Genomic DNA, 15,806 nt, shown 5'->3' on the forward strand with positions numbered 1-15,806 from the left:
TGGTGCAATTATTTAATAAATGTATGGAAGAGGGTAAGGTACCTAGGGATTGGCAGAGAGCATGCATAGTTCCTTTGTATAAAGGCAAAGGGGATAAAAGAGAGTGCAAAAATTATAGGGGGATAAGTCTGTTGAGTGTACCTGGTAAAGTGTATGGTAGAGTTATAATTGAAAGAATTAAGAGTAAGACGGAGAATAGGATAGCAGATGAACAAGGAGGCTTTAGGAAAGGTAGGGGGTGTGTGGACCAGGTGTTTACAGTGAAACATATAAGTGAACAGTATTTAGATAAGGCTAAAGAGGTCTTTGTGGCATTTATGGATTTGGAAAAGGCGTATGACAGGGTGGATAGGGGGGCAATGTGGCAGATGTTGCAAGTGTATGGTGTAGGAGGTAGGTTACTGAAAGCAGTGAAGAGTTTTTACGAGGATAGTGAGGCTCAAGTTAGAGTATGTAGGAAAGAGGGAAATTTTTTCCCAGTAAAAGTAGGCCTTAGACAAGGATGTGTGATGTCACCGTGGTTGTTTAATATATTTATAGATGGGGTTGTAAGAGAAGTAAATGCGAGGGTTTTGGCAAGAGGCGTGGAGTTAAAAGATAAAGAATCACACACAAAGTGGGAGTTGTCACAGCTGCTCTTTGCTGATGACACTGTGCTCTTGGGAGATTCTGAAGAGAAGTTGCAGAGATTGGTGGATGAATTTGGTAGGGTGTGCAAAAGAAGAAAATTAAAGGTGAATACAGGAAAGAGTAAGGTTATGAGGATAACAAAAAGATTAGGTGATGAAAGATTGAATATCAGATTGGAGGGAGAGAGTATGGAGGAGGTGAACGTATTCAGATATTTGGGAGTGGACGTGTCAGCGGATGGGTCTATGAAAGATGAGGTGAATCATAGAATTGATGAGGGAAAAAGAGTGAGTGGTGCACTTAGGAGTCTGTGGAAACAAAGAACTTTGTCCTTGGAGGCAAAGAGGGGAATGTATGAGAGTATAGTTTTACCAACGCTCTTATATGGGTGTGAAGCGTGGGTGATGAATGTTGCAGCGAGGAGAAGGCTGGAGGCAGTGGAGATGTCATGTCTGAGGGCAATGTGTGGTGTGAATATAATGCAGAGAATTCGTAGTTTGGAAGTTAGGAGGAGGTGCGGGATTACCAAAACTGTTGTCCAGAGGGCTGAGGAAGGGTTGTTGAGGTGGTTCGGACATGTAGAGAGAATGGAGCGAAACAGAATGACTTCAAGAGTGTATCAGTCTGTAGTGGAAGGAAGGCGGGGTAGGGGTCGGCCTAGGAAGGGTTGGAGGGAGGGGGTAAAGGAGGTTTTGTGTGCGAGGGGCTTGGACTTCCAGCAGGCATGCGTGAGCGTGTTTGATAGGAGTGAATGGAGACAAATGGTTTTTAATACTTGACGTGCTGTTGGAGTGTGAGCAAAGTAACATTTATGAAGGGATTCAGGGAAACCGGCAGGCCGGACTTGAGTCCTGGAGATGGGAAGTACAGTGCCTGCACTCTGAAGGAGGGGTGTTAATGTTGCAGTTTAAAAACTGTAGTGTAAAGCACCCTTCTGGCAAGACAGTGATGGAGTGAATGATGGTGAAAGTTTTTCTTTTTCGGGCCACCCTGCCTTGGTGGGAATCGGCCGGTGTGATAATAATAAAAAAAAAAATATATATATATATATATATATATATATATATATATATATGTATATATAATTATATATATATATAATTATATATATAATTATATATATATATATATATATATATATGTATATATAATTATATATATATATATAATTATATATATAGGTAGTAGGTTGGTAGACAGCAACCACCCAGGGAGGTACTACCGTCCTGCCAAGTGAGTGTAAAACGAAAGCCTGTGATTGTTTTACATGATGGTAGGATTGCTGATGTCTTTTGTCTGTCTTGCTACTTCTACTTACACTTAGGTCACACTACACATACATGTACACATTTATTTATACACACTCATCTGAGTTTTCTTTGATTTTATCTTAATAGTTCTTGGTCTTATTAATTTTCCTTTTATATCCATGGGGAAGTGGAATAAGACTCTTTCCTCCGTAAGCCATGCGTGTTGTACAAGTCAACTAAAATGCCGGGAACAATGGGCTAGTAACCCCTTTTTCTGTAAAGATTACTAAAAAGAATAAGAAGAAGAAAATTGTCAAGGAGGGAAGTCTGAATGTGCGTGGATGTTGTGCAGATGATAAGAAAGAGATGATTGTGGATGTTATGAATGAGAAGAAGCTGGATGTCCTGGCTTTAACCCTTTGAGGGTTTTGGTCGTTCTAGTACGTTTTACGCGTAGGGGTTTTTGACGTACTAGTACTCATAAATTCTAGCGGCCTCAAATCTAGTGGGAGAAAGCTGGTAGGCCTTCATATGAAAGAATGGGTCTATGTGGTCAGTGTGCACAGTCTAAAAAAAATCCTGCAGCACACAGTGCATATTGAGAAAAAAAAAACTTTGGCCATTTTTTTTTAATAAATCAGCGAATTTGCAGTGTATTTTTGTATGGTATTTATTGTTGTATTCTAGTTTTCTTGGTCTCATTTTATAGAATGGAAGACATATTACAGAAATTGAGATGATTTTGACTGGTTTTACAAAGAAAGGTGCCTTGAAATTGAGGTCAAAGTAGCAGAAATGTTCGATTTTTACCAAACTTCAAAAGTAAACAAATCGTGCCAAGCGTGCAATACTCGTCAACTGGTGAGTCTAATATTCTTTCACAAGTGCACCAATAATATTTATACCATTTTTTACACTAATGCAGTAGTCTGCATAACAGTAAATCTTATATTTTTTGTGAGAATAAAAATTCAAAGTGGAAAGCAAAAGAATATAAGAGGGCCCTTGAGACATGACTAATGACTAGAGGAAATGTCATTTTAGTGCCAGGAATGTCTTTCTTGTTTATTCTGGACCCTATTCGGAAATTGGCATCTTTTGAAATTTGTGTGAAATTGGCAAAATTGCTAAATTCTGACCACTGTACTGGATAGTTGAATTTATAAATGGGTGGTTTCTTGCACCCATTCGATAGAAAAAATGGAGTTCTAGAGAAATATTCATGTTTTTTGTCGACTAGTACAGTGAAATTGGCCGAAAATGGGGCTCAAAGTGGGCAAAATCGCCGATGCGTAAACATCGCCGAGACCGCTAACTTTGCGAGAGCATAATTCCGTAAGTTTTCTATCAAATTTCAAACTTTTGGTGTCTTTATGATCGGGAAAAGATTCTCTATCTTTTCATAAGAGAAAATAATTTTTTTTTTTTTTTGTTTAAATTTGGCCGACCCTGAGAACGAGTTTCGGAGAGGGCCTGTCGACCCTCAAAGGGTTAAGTGAAACAAAGCTGAAGGGGGTGGGAGAGTTTCAGTGGAGAGGAATAAATGGGATTAGGTCAGGGGTTTCAAATAGAGTTAGAGCTAAAGAAGGAGTAGCAATAATGTTGAAGGATAAGCTATGGCAGGGAAAGAGGGACTATAAATGTATTAATTCAAGGATTATGTGGAGTAAAATAAAGATTGGATGTGAAAAGTGGGTTATAATAAGCGTGTATGCACCTGGAGAAGAGAGAAGTGTAGAGGAGAGAGAGAGATTTTGGGAAATGTTGAGTGAATGCGTGGGGAGTTTTGAATCAAGTGTGAGAGTAATGGTGGTTGGGGATTTCAATGCTAAAGTGGGTAAAAATGTTATGGAGGGAGTAGTAGGTAAATTTGGGGTGCCAGGGGTAAATGTAAATGGGGAGCCTTTAATTGAGCTATGTGTAGAAAGAAATTTGGTAATAAGTAATACATATTTTATGAAAAAGAGGATAAATAAATATACAAGGTATGATGTAGCACGTAATGAAAGTAGTTTATTAGATTATGTATTGGTGGATAAAAGGTTGATGGGTAGGCTCCAGGATGTACATGTTTATAGAGGGGCAACTGATATATCAGATCATTATTTAGTTGTAGCTACAGTTAGAGTAAGAGGTAGATTGGAAAAGAGGAAGGTGGCAACAACAAGTAAGAGGGAGGTGAAAGTGTATAAACTGAGGGAGGAGGAAGTTCGGGTGAGATATAAGCGACTATTGGCAGAAAGGTGGGCTAGTGCAAAGATGAGTAGTGGGGGGGTTGAAGAGGGTTGGAATAGTTTTAAAAATGCAGTATTAGAATGTGGGGCAGAAGTTTGTGGTTATAGGAGGGTGGGGGCAGGAGGAAAGAGGAGTGATTGGTGGAATGATGAAGTAAAGGGTGTGATAAAAGAGAAAAAGGTAGCTTATGAGAGGTTTTTACAAAGCAGAAGTGTTATAAGAAGAGCAGAGTATATGGAGAGTAAAAGAAAGGTAAAGAGAGTGGTGAGAGAGTGCAAAAGGAGAGCAGATGATAGAGTGGGAGAGGCACTGTCAAGAAATTTTAATGAAAATAAGAAAAAAATTTGGAGTGAGTTAAACAAGTTAAGAAAGCCTAGGGAAAATATGGATTTGTCAGTTAAAAACAGAGTAGGGGAGTTAGTAGATTGGGAGATGGAGGTATTGGGTAGATGGCGAGAATATTTTGAGGAACTTTTAAATGTTAAGGAAGAAACAGAGGCAGTAATTTCATGCACTGGTCAGGGAGGTATACCATCTTTTAGGAGTGAAGAAGAGCAGAATGTAAGTGTGGGGGAGGTACGTGAGGCATTACGTAAAATGAAAGGGGGTAAAGCAGCTGGAACTGATGGGATCATGACAGAAATGTTTAAAGCAGGGGGGATATAGTGTTGGAGTGGTTGGTACTTTTGTTTAATAAATGTATGAAAGAGAGGAAGGTACCTAGGGATTGGCGGAGAGCATGTATAGTCCCTTTATATAAAGGGAAAGGGGACAAAAGAGAATGTAAAAATTATAGAGGAATAAGCTTACTGAGTATACCAGGAAAAGTGTACGGTAGGGTTATAATTGAAAGAATTAGAGGTAAGACAGAATGTAGGATTGCGGATGAGCAAGGAGGTTTCAGAGTGGGTAGGGGATGTGTAGATCAGGTGTTTACGTTGAAGCATATATGTGAACAGTATTTAGATAAAGATAGGGAAGTTTTTATTGCATTTATGGACTTAGAAAAGGCATATGATAGAGTGGATAGAGGAGCAGTGTGGCAGATGTTGCAAGTATATGGAATAGGTGGTAAGTTATTAAATGCTGTAAAGAGTTTTTTATGAGGATAGTGAGGCTCAGGTTAGGGTGTGTAAAAGAGAGGGAGACTACTTCCCGGTAAAAGTAGGTCTTAGACAGGGATGTGTAATGTCACCATGGTTGTTTAATATATTTATAGATGGGGTTGTAAAGGAAGTAAATGCTAGGGTGTTCGGGAGAGGGGTGGGATTAAATTTTGGGGAATCAAATTCAAAATGGGAATTGACACAGTTACTTTTTGCTGATGATACTGTGCTTATGGGAGATTCTAAAGAAAAATTGCAAAGGTTAGTGGATGAGTTTGGGAATGTGTGTAAAGGTAGAAAGTTGAAAGTGAACATAGAAAATAGTAAGGTGATGAGGGTGTCAAATGATTTAGATAAAGAAAAATTGGATATCAAATTGGGGAGGAGGAGTATGGAAGAAGTGAATGTTTTCAGATACTTGGGAGTTGATAAATTAGACACATATACAACTCTTGGGAATCGTCATTGAGGAAACGTTTCGCCACACAGTGGCTTCATCAGTCCATACGAAGGAGAAACTTGAAGAACAGGAGGAGAATGAGGTAGTCAGTCCCTCATCCTTGAGTCGATGTGTTCAGTCCATCAATCTTGAATAGAATACGGCATATCAGCGGAGAAGCAGCTTATAAACCGTATGGCAGGAGAGGTGCACCAGTCAAAGGTCGTGACACATTTGTTCAATGTGGAAGTAGGTCGTGCCCAAGAATTAGGCAAGCGAAGAATTCCTATGTATTAAGATCCCAAGAAGTTGCAGTGTCTGACAGATTTGTAGATGAATGGTTCAGAGAACCGACTTGGGAGTTGACGTGTCGGCGGATGGATTTATGAAGGATGAGGTTAATCATAGAATTGATGAGGGAAAAAAGGTGAGTGGTGCGTTGAGGTATATGTGGAGTCAAAAAACGTTATCTATGGAGGCAAAGAAGGGAATGTATGAAAGTATAGTAGTACCAACACTCTTATATGGGTGTGAAGCTTGGGTGGTAAATGCAGCAGCGAGGAGACGGTTGGAGGCAGTGGAGATGTCCTGTTTAAGGGCAATGTGTGGTGTAAATATTATGCAGAAAATTCGGAGTGTGGAAATTAGGAGAAGGTGTGGAGTTAATAAAAGTATTAGTCAGAGGGCTGAAGAGGGGTTGTTGAGGTGGTTTGGTCATTTAGAGAGAATGGATCAAAGTAGAATGACTTGGAGAGCATTTAAATTGGTAGGAGAAGGAAGTCGGGGTAGGGGTCGTCCTCGAAAAGATTGGAAGGAACGGGTAAGGGAGGTTTTGTGGGCGAGGGGCTTGGACTTCCAGCAGGCGTGCATGAGCGTGTTCGATAGGAGTGAATGGAGACAAATGGTATTTGGGACCTGACGATCTGTTGGAGTGTGAGCAGGGTAATATTTAGTGAAGGGATTCAGGGAAACCGGTTATTTTTATATAGCCAGACTTGAGTCCTGGAAATGGGAATTACAATGCCTGCACTCTAAAGGAGGGGTTTCGGGATATTGGTAGTTTGGAGGGATATGTTGTGTATCTTTCTACGTATATGCTTCTAAACTGTTGTGTTCTGAGCACCTCTGCAAAAACAGTGATTATGTGTGAGTGTGGTGAAAGTGTTGAATGATGATGAAAGTATTTTCTTTTTGGGCATTTTCTTTTTTTGGGTCACCCTGCCTCGGTGGGAGACGGCCGACTTGTTGAAAAAAAACAAATTTATTTATTTATTTATTTATTTATTTATTTATTTTCATTCATTCAGTCATTCTCTGTCTTTGATCTACAAGCTTTCAAGAAGAGCCAGTGAAAATGTCTTGGACAATTTGTGATCTCTTCATTTTTTCTAGTCACCTTATTGAGTAAGCAACTTTACATTTTGCTGTTACTTTATTGTGCTGTACAAAAAAAAAATAATTATGGTATTAGGTGTCTACACAATTATGCAATCTTGTATTTGTTTGTATGTTAATGAAATTTTCTTTTAGGTACCATTTTAACACTGGCACGAAATTATTGTTACTTGGCATTGCTGAAAGCACTGCTACACATCAAGTGTCTTTCTAACACTTTCAAGCAATATTCTGGGCTTTATACTTAGTTAATCCATTATGGCTTGACTAAGGCCCTGGAGAGAAAAATGTTGCCACCATAAAATGTCTCATTAATTGCAAGTGCCCTTTAACCTAGCAAATTATCCATAATTGTACTAACATTAATAACAAAAAAAGGCACAATACCGTGACTGGAACGATACACAAATAACCCGCACATAGAAGAGAGGAGCTTATGACGATGGTTAGTGTGACTTTGTAAATGGTCCAAGTCGGACCGAAACATCGTTGTAAGCTCCTCTCTTCTATGCAGGTTATTTGTGTACTAACATTGTTATGTGAAGTGTAGCTAAACATGTGCAGGCTTCAAAGAAAAATACAGTGAACCCTCTCATTACAGGGAGGGGAGGGAGTGTACATTACTGCTGATTGTCTGAAATTCACTAATTGTGAAATTAATTTTTCACGATTGTTCAGTTGTCTTCTGAACAAGCGGACTTGTTCTACTGATACAGAAGATACCCAGACACTAAGAATGCGAGTGTTTTAACCTGTTTACTACAGTTTAGTACTATACTGTCTATATAGTTTTATAGCATTATTATTATTAATGCATCGGCTGTTGCCCCACCAAGGTAGGGTGGCCCCAAAAAAGAAAAAACTTTCACCATCATTTACTCCATCACTGTCTTGCTAGATGTGTGCTTACACTACTGTTATAAAACTGCAACATTAACCCTTTCAGGGTCCAAGGCCCAAATCTGGAGTCACGCACCAGTGTCCAAGATATTTCAAAAAAAAAATTTGTTATTTTTTCTTATGAAATCGTAGAGAATATTTTTGTGAAGGTAATAAAACAAAAAGTACGAAAATTGGTGGAAAATTGACGAAATTATGCTCTCGCGAATTTTGATGTGTCAGCGATATTTACGAATCGGCGATTTTGCCGACTTTGACTCCCATTTTAGGCCAATTACATTATTCCAATCAACCAAATTCTTAGCTATTTCACTAGTATTACTTCTATTCTATCGACTGAGCACAAGAAATCGCCAAGTCAACTGTTTCAACTACAAAATAAAGTGATCGGAAATTGTTAATTTGGCCAATTTAACACAAAGTTCAAAATATTCCAATTTCAAAATAGGGTCCAGAATGAACAATGTAGGCATTCCTCGCACTAAACTAACATTTCCTCTGTTCATTAGTTATGTTTTGAGGCTTTACAAATAAATTCCATTTTGATTTTTTATTCACATAATGAATTTTTATTCACACCAAAAAATAGAAGATTTACTGTTATGCAATACTGTAATAATTGTATAAATATCATCACCATATTTGTGAATGTATATTAGACCCACCAGCTGATGTGTATTAGACGTGTGAGGTCGTTTGTTTACTCTTGAATATCGGCAAAAATTTAACATTTCCGCTACTTTGAGCTCAGTTTCAAGCCATTTCCAATGCTAAAACCAATCAAAATCATCTCTATTTCTGTAATATGTCTTCCATTCTATCAAATGAGACCAAGAAATCGCAAATACAACTATAAAAAACATACGAAAAAACACTGCAAAGTTGCTGTTTTAATCGAAAAATCATGATTTCATTTTTTTTCTCTCATTATGCACAGTGTGCTGCAGGATCTGTTTTATGTGGTGCACACATACCACATAGATGTATTCTCTCATATCTAGGCCCAAATGTACCACTCACAGTTTATCAGAGTGAGCTGAGCTCATGGCGTAGATCTACGGTTTGGACCCTGAATGTAAAGCCGTAGATCTACGGGACGGACCCTGAAAGGGTTAACACCCCTCCTTCAGAGTGCAGGCACTGTACTTCCCATCTCCAGGACTCAAGTCCAGCCTACCGGTTACCCTGAATCACTTCATAAATATTACCCTGCTCACACTCCAACAGCACATCAAGTCCTAAAAACCATTTACCTCCATTCGCTCCTATCTAACACGCTCACACATGCTTGCTGGAAGTCAAAGTTTCTCCCACACAAACCTCCTTTACCCCCTACAGATTTATACACTCTTGAAGTCATTCTATTTCCTTTCATCCTCTCTACATGTCCCAACTACCTCAACAAGAATGTATCCATCTTTAATTGTTTACTATATTAATGTTGGTCCCTTATACATAGTACATTCTCTAAGAATTCGTAAGTGTGGATAATGGGTCTTCACTTCACTTTTGTCAGATAGGCCAGTACACTTGATGAGAGCATCAGTCACTTCTCATACAACTGACAGTTTTGGTGGCCTCTCTTCATCATCATCACTGCCATGTTCCTCTATGCTAAGAGACTGCTCTGCAATTTCTGCATCACTCAACATCTGATAACCAGGATCGCCATTTTCTTTTAACCACGCCTTCACATCTCCGTAACTTGTTTCTCCTGCCCTCTGAAGGGTGCATTGACAAACTCGTCTCAAGCCCTCAAAGTCCAACTTATTATCAAGGTTATACATTTTTTTCCAACCATTAGCTAATGTCATCCTTTTCAGTTCCTTCCATAACACTGCACGGTTGAAGATGGCAGACTTGTAGTTATGCTTTTTGAAGTTCTCTGTTCAAGGCTTCTTGTGTCTTCTTCCAAATCTTCATCCTCCTCAATCACTACCAGTAATTCATACATGTAACTAAACTGTGTGAGTGTGGTGAAAGTGTTGAATGATGATGAAAGTATTTTCTTTTTGGGGATTTTCTTTCTTTTTTGGGTCACCCTGCCTCGGTGGGAGACGACCGACTTGTTGAAAAAAAAAAAAAAAAAACTAAACTGGTACAACCTCTTGCAGACTACAGTAACCACCTGATCCATAAGTTAGATCAGGGAGCTAATATTGGGGGCAGAAACAGCCCTTGGGTGAGAAGGTGCATAATCAAGCAGCAGAAGAGCCTTGACATCCTCAGGATCTAGTTTAAGGACCTATAGCTGGTACTTGAGTACTACAGAGATGAAGTGTGTAAAATAAACCTGTCACCAGATAACATCCGTGTCAAACCAGTCTTTCTTGCCCTTGTAATAATTTGTGGGCAACACATTTATGCAGTCCTCTTGCCTGTGATTTTTCAGTTTCAAATGGTGAGAACCATCAGCATTAGCACAACATAATACTGAGAAGCAGCCTTTTCTGATCTTAATGGCCTGTTTTTCTTCATCCTGAAAGGCAAAGTTTGTTGGAAAGCAGTAAATGCCAAGAGACCAGTCTCATCAGCATTGTACAGTTGAGATTGAAGGAGCTTCTCACTGTATCAGATCATTTAATATTAATCTGAACTGCTCAGCTTTGTATGTGGGTGCACTACTAACCTCACAATAAATCTTCACATTACTTAAGCCATGATGATTACAGGAACACCAAAACCAGTCATCACTTGATTGAAATCCTATATTAGTTTTCTTTGCTGGCCTATGAGCAGCAGAGAGAAGATCACCATGAACATTATCACCAACAGAACGTTGTTGAACATATCATTTATGCACTACTTATTCAGGCTTTTTATCATGGCCTGTTTTCGTAGGTTTTCTAGGACCAACTGTTTAACATTTCTAGCATCTACACTAAACTTTAGAGCCTAGTCTCTAAGTTTGTCCTTGTATCTACAGATATCAGACAGTTTCTTACACCATATTCCTCACATACACATGCCTCTTGAGTTGTCTGACTCAACCTTCTTCAATAATTCAAGTTTCTCTTTAACACTGAGAACACATTTCCTTTTGGCACTACCACGTACTTTAGAAGCCATTGTTAATTGCATTTTACTTAATATATTAATAAAGTCAGAAAATGCTTGAAATCCAGGGAAAACTATGAGTGAGCACAAACAAATTGGTGCAGGTGGCATATGGCTCAGGAAACAAGGAAAATAGACAAGTCCTGGACATGGCTACTTTGGTTTGTACTGAACAAATGTTGGATCCTGGACATGGTTTCTTTGGCCCTTACGACAAAACGACAAATGTCAGAGCTGTTGAACTTGGAATGACACTTCAAAAGACAACCAGATGCTATCATTACATACAAAATCTGGAATTGCAGACTTTTGTCTGTTTTGTCCAATTCCTCAATTTGTCTGGTCAATTTTTTTGTCCAAAATCCGTTAGAGATTTTACTGTACAGGGGACCCTCGTTTTTTTGTAATTAATCCGTTCCAGGGAGTGTGACTAATGGCGGAATTGACGATTTACGAAACCATTTTCCCCACAAGAAATAATGTAAATCCAATTAATCCATTCCAGACACCCAGAAGTAATAATTTTTTTTTTTTACCTTAAAGATAGATTTACATGCACAAAAGAATGAACATTCAACATCATGCACAAAAGAATGAACATTCAACATGACACTTACCTTTATTGAAGGCCATTGTTGGTGGATGGAAGACAGGGAGGAGGGGAAAGGGAAGAGAGGTTATTCTTTGGAAGGGGAATCCCCTTCCATAAGGACTCGAGGTACCAAGTCCTTATTTGGGGTCACTTCCTTTCTTTGTTTTTTAATGCCACAAATCTTTCCATCCTACTCCACATTGTACAAATCTCCATTACTACCACTATCACAACCACTACCACCTTCTACCATCATCACTACCACCCTCTACCACCATTACAACCATTACCACCCTCTTCCACCATGACTAGCATCCTCTACCTCCATCACTACCACCATCACAACCACTACCACCCTCTACCACCATCACTACTACATTCTACCACCATCAGAGCCACTACCACCCTCTACCAGCATCACTACCACCACCACTACCACCACCACTTTTGTATTTTTCTACAATCTTTTTCTTTAATTCTATCGTGTCTGTCACCTTTTCCAAAGGGCTGGCACTAGCTTTCTTTCAGCCCATGGTGGTTTATTTAGCAGTTGCAAGCACTAAAACAAAATGGAATATCACAAAATGTATAGTATGAATGCGTGGGATTGTGCTCACTCGCTGATAAACAATGGGACACTGACTGTGGCCGCGTCGGGGCTGCTCATACGTGTCTGGGACGAACACTATTTGCCAGTCAAACAACGATTCGCGAGTAATATTTTGACGAGAAAACATTATGATTTTCGAAAATTACGACTTCTGATGCTTACGAAAAACGAGGGTCCACTGTACCTAGATTTCTCCTTGAGATTTTTTAAATAATTAACCTGATTGAGATGAGTACATACAGTGGAACCTTGACTTATCCGTTCCATGATCTAGCTCGTAACTCAATTTGCTCGTATATCAAATCAATTTTCCTCATTTAAATTAATTGAAATGTCATTAATCCGTTCCAGTGGAATTCCTGCTCTTGGGAGGTAGGACAAAATACTTCAATATAATGCTGATATCAACTCTTCGGCTTATATATCTGTCATGCTCTAATATGACATAATAAACAATATAAATAGCATAGAAACATGATATATGCTCTAGAATGAATAAAATAGGCCATACTATGGTGAGTGGTGGCGGCACCTCCCTCTCCCACACTGACCATGTCTTCCCCTTCTGAAAACGGAGTGTTTGTAAGGCTAACTGCACTAGATCACTAGTTTCACAAGGAAAACACTGAAACAATGTATTTATAAATAAATACTGTATGAAAACATAAAACATAATAATGTAAAGAAATTAGTGGTTTTATAAAGTGTACGTACACTGGCGGAGGTGGAGGTTGGAAAAGATAGGCTACTTGCTACACTTTATCGCTGAACTTAGTTGCTACACGCTTAATGCTACACTTATCGCTGAACTTAATTGCTACACACTTAATTAATGCTTAATGTGAGGCAATATCAGTGTAGTAGAAGTACTACACTTCTACTGCCTCGCAAACTCCACAACACAACCTGCACACCTTGTGTTTATCTATGATTTCATGCTTTAATTGAATGGGCATCATTCTCTTTATTCTCAGCACTCTCCTTTGCACTTACTTTCTTAGGACCCATGGTTAGAAAAAAGAAATTTGGCAAAATAATTGTACAATTTCCTTTTTCTAACCAAAGGACAGTGCTGAGAAGAAAAAGAGGATGATGTCCATGGAATTAAAGCATGAAATCATAAACACAAGCGAGGTGTGCGGGTTGTGGGTTGAAGGGGAAGCATGCTCGTAACTCAGATTTTGCCTCATAACTCGGAGCAGAATATCGACCGAGCGACGGCTCATATCTCGAAAAACTTGTATGTTGGGACGCTTATAAGTCGAGGTTCCACTGTATTTGCTTCCCCTTCCACTCTACTTTCTTTAGTAATAATTTGTTTCAACAGATACTCTTGTCCTGAGATTTACGTAATACAGTAATTCCATAATACAGTGGACCCCCGCTTAATGATCACCTCCCAATGCAACCAATTATGTAAGTGTATTTATGTAAGTGTGTTTGTACGTGTATGTTTGGGGGTCTGAAATGGACTAATCTACTTCACAATATTCCTTATGGGAACAAATTCGGTCAGTACTGGCACCTGAACATACTTCTGGAATGAAAAAATATCGTTAACCGGGGGTCCACTGTATATACTGTATATTTAATTGTTCTTGACAGCATACCTGGGACCAAAGCCAGGCTAGTGTTTTTTTTTTTTTTTTTTTAATTGAGCAGGTGGTAGTGTAATGTTTAGTACATAGTGAGACAGTGAGGTCAAGTCACATATGCACATCAAAGTTGAAATATGCAATAGTAGCATGGTGTTTGCATCTAAAAAATTCATGTGAAGATGGAAAAAAAAAATTCAGACATGTTATAAAATGACTACCAGAACTTTTAAGAAATGAGATATGAAGAAACGCTGAAAGCATTGAATATGCCCTCACTAACTAATATGTGAAAAAGACCTCGCAACCATTTATAATATGAAAGAATACAGAAGGAAGTGATAGGGTTTTCAAGCACAAATAACAGGGAGAACAAGAGACTCCGTGTTATAAACAAAGAGGTAGTGTCAAAAGGGTACTGGACATTCTTCAGAGTGGTAGAACAATAATAAGGTTACAAGATGTAATAAGTGCTTCAACCTCTAGAAATAAAAAAAAAATTATATGATAATTAAAATTATGATGATGAGACACTACAATCATAACTCTGCTCCTGTAACTACTGATAGGTACAGTACTTACAAATACTACATTGAGTAAGGTTTTAGCTGATGGCAAGCCACTCCTAACTCTCAGGACTGGCTTGTTTTGAGTTTAAACCCCACACCATTCAGTGAGTAGTTTACAGCCATATCACGTTATGATTTTGTGAGTCGTACAAATACTGTAGGTAATAACACAGTCATGGCATATTTTAACAATGTCCATATCAACTACTGGCTTAACAAGCAGTGGGCATGCTAAAGTTCTTGATTTTGTTCATTGAAGTTTGTGTGTCGAATGGCTGAAGCTTCATTGTACTTTATCCAGGTGTTTATTCCCCATGATGCAGCAACCTATCCACCAACTGCAGCGTTTATTTTTTAGTGTGCTTGTTTTCTTGTTAGTTATTGCACAACGTAAAAAAAAATTTGTTCTGGGTTAGACTAACCTACCCTATTCAGTTAACCTGTATGTACCGTACATATAATTAATTGCCAATAATGTAGTATGTACTGTAAACAGGCATTTTATGTCTCACGCCATTAAGAGCATAGGTAATTCCATAGTCTGCTTAGATTGGAGGCTGAGATGAGCAATGAGGCTCGCATCTTTCTAGTTAATGAAGTTTTGTTATCGTGTATGATGCAAGCATTGGTAGTTAAGTGTGTAAATGGCAACAGAATTTGTGTTCATACATACCTGCTTCCGAATTTTTATATATTTCTCCTACATAAACATATTCACAACTGCTACAAGATATAACTTACACTCATTATAACTTTAGTTTATATTAACTCCACTTCTGATGGAACTATCAATAGTCCCAGAGTTGAGTACAGGTGATCCAATACCAGTGAAAGCAGCAGCTGTATCCTCTGACAGTTTAACATTTCAGTGTATATGTTGCTATTATGTTTATCATATTAAGCAGAATAATTTTAATTGTATAATTAAATTACATCCTGACACTTTCTTTTAATATAACGGAATAGTACTAGCATTCATCCTACCATCATTCCATTCTTTTTGATCAGTAGTATATTAGTGTGTGCAATAATTGGTTTGAGTTTGTTTTTACTAGTTATTTCTTTTTATTTTAATGCACTGACCAAAGTATTTAATGAAATTACTAATATTTTGCAACATATTGTTGGAAGATCCAAGGTAGTAGGTTGGTAGACAGCAACCACCCAGGGAGGTACTACCGTCCTGCCAAGTGAATGTAAAACAAAAGCCTGTAATTGTTTTACCTGATGGTAGGATTGCTGGTGTTTTTTGTCTGTCTCATAAACATGCAAGATTACAGGTACGTCTTGCTACTTCTACTTACACTTAGGTCTCACTACACATACATGTACATGTTTATTTATACACACTCATCTGAGTTTTCTTTGATTTTATCTTAATAGTTCTTGGTCTTATTACTTTTCCTTTTATATCCATGGGGAAGTGGA

At 38.4% G+C, this 15,806-nt stretch overlaps 1 protein-coding gene across 7 annotated transcripts in view; it reads left to right on the plus strand.

The window, feature by feature from the left end:
- LOC128692354 (sex-lethal homolog) overlaps positions 1 to 15,806 on the plus strand; it is a 173,703-nt gene that overhangs the window by 41,814 nt on the left and 116,083 nt on the right. The gene's annotated exons all lie outside the window — the stretch shown is intronic.

The sequence above is a fragment of the Cherax quadricarinatus genome, chromosome 53 (assembly GCF_038502225.1).
Source record: "Cherax quadricarinatus isolate ZL_2023a chromosome 53, ASM3850222v1, whole genome shotgun sequence".
Classification (NCBI taxonomy): Eukaryota; Metazoa; Arthropoda; class Malacostraca; order Decapoda; family Parastacidae; genus Cherax; species Cherax quadricarinatus.